This window comes from Olea europaea, unplaced genomic scaffold (genome assembly GCF_002742605.1).
Source record: "Olea europaea var. sylvestris unplaced genomic scaffold, O_europaea_v1 scaffold428, whole genome shotgun sequence".
Taxonomy (NCBI): domain Eukaryota; kingdom Viridiplantae; phylum Streptophyta; class Magnoliopsida; order Lamiales; family Oleaceae; genus Olea; species Olea europaea.
The window spans coordinates 109,749-111,956 of record NW_019262587.1 but is presented as its reverse complement, the minus strand read 5'-3'; positions in this window follow the sequence as shown (position 1 = coordinate 111,956).

Sequence of the window (2,208 nt, the reverse complement as noted above, 5' to 3'; positions counted from 1 at the left end):
TGACAAGGCCTCTTCCTTTTATGTTCTTTTCCTACTTGTCCTAACATGGTGATAATGTGACTTTACATTAGGGCAAATTATCTTTTCTCGTTCCTTGTCTGTGCAATGTTGTTTAATATTGTATGAAGTGGAATTGGCTATAATCTAACACATTCGTTAATAGTCTATTCTCATCCATCGTCTCCTTCATTATCTCATACGATGCCATCAAATATTTTGAACAAATATATATGTCAGATAAGATTGCAAATACCTAAATCCAGAATGCACGAGATTGTGGTATTGATTGCTTTAAGAACACAAATCCAAGAAGGTGTGTGTTCAACCTTTAATTAGATCTCACTCGTGGTTTTGAGTTAAGAATGTGATTTTAGACATTACTCGATGAAGAGTACAATTTAGGCCTAATATCATATTTACCAAAATATTCGAAACGTATGGATAGTTACGAGTATTGAAATACCCTATCCGATTTACCCAACTTCTAGACCTACTATCATCTAATATCTTATCTTATAGTCTTTTTTTTTATTATTATTATTAACTTTGAGTGTTGAACTTTTATGTTCACATTACACACGATTTAAATTTTAAAGTTAAATCATAATTTTAGAAGTTACTTAATAAAGAAGACAACTCTTTGGCAGTCGATAAAAAGATGTCTCTCACATGAAAAAAGCGCGATCAGGCTTTGCATATCATCATATGCGAGTCATGCTAGGCTCAACTTTAGAAGCATGATGTTAAAGTGAAAGCTTGTAAACCTGTAGCACGGCCCGACCCATAACAAGCCACTATAATTTTAAGCACGCTAGAAACCGAGGACACGTGGCTCGACATATCAACCCAGTATAAGAATAGTATGGACGATTTGGTCCAAAATATTTTTTTCCCACTTAGACCTTTATATGCAGTATATACCAATAGGTATGGTTTGAAGTTGAGGTTCAAGTTGAAAATTTTAATAAATAAACATGTTTTTTATAAGGGAAAAATTCATATCTAAAAGTTTAACTATGACTCATTTTAAAACTAAGAAATAAGATTTAAAATTCAAAATCAGATATTGTTAAATTTTATTTATGAACTAATTAATTAAAAAAAAATTATTATTCATAGTCAAAAATCTATACGATTTAGTCACAAATTATCGAATTAATTGGCTAAAAAAATTTTTCAATCACAAATAGAAATTTTTATATGTCACAATTTATTCATCGATCACAAAATCAAAACTTTTATAGCTTGCAATTTATTTAGCAATCACAAATCACAAATTTTATAATTCATGAATCAAAATTTTATATCGCATATTATTTTTTGATCACACATTTACAATCAACCAAATGATTGGTCACAAACCCTCACACCACTGCTACAACCACCGTCGACCATCATCACCATCACCATCACCATCAACATTACCACCTCGCCAACACTGCCAACATCACCACCACCTTATTACCGCAGCCAACATCACAACTATAACCACCTAAACACCACCAAAGAATTAGATTGAGATCCAAAATTAGAGTCGCACACCACCGACAATGATGTCGCTGCGTCATTGCCACTGCACGCAACTTCATCGCAACAACGGAGACCACCATCTGATACCCTTTAACACAAACCAGCATCGATCAACCATTCCACTGCCAATATTATTTACCTTGCTGGAAGCCACTGCACAGATCTGTTAGGCCGCCTTCATCCTCATCCTTGTCAACAATCCCATAGCACCTCATCGGGGCGATGTTGCATTGTTGCTCAGCTACACCATTGTCCATTTGAAAATATAAACCAGTTAGGTACCACGATGGCTGCGTGCAGCATTTCTGTTGCAACTACGATGGTTAGAGACTAATCTATTTGCAGTGTGGAGAATTAGAGTAGTTTACCGAGAAATCAATTTTAAGCTATTAGGGCGCAGAGAGAGGGTGAGAGAGTAGAGACTGGAGGGAAAATAATTATGTAATTAATTTCTAATAATAATATATTAATAAACAAAACTTCTGATTTTTGATAAACATAATCTATGATTTATGAAATGGGATTTTCAAATCGCCGGATCTATGTAATTTTAACTTTCTCTAAGGTAGGATAGATACAAGGCCGAAGGGTGAGATGTCCCAAGCCCCTTTCGTTTTTTTCCTAGCCGAGTTTTCTTTTTCCTTTCCCCCCCCCCCCCCCCCACCCCCCCCGCCCCTG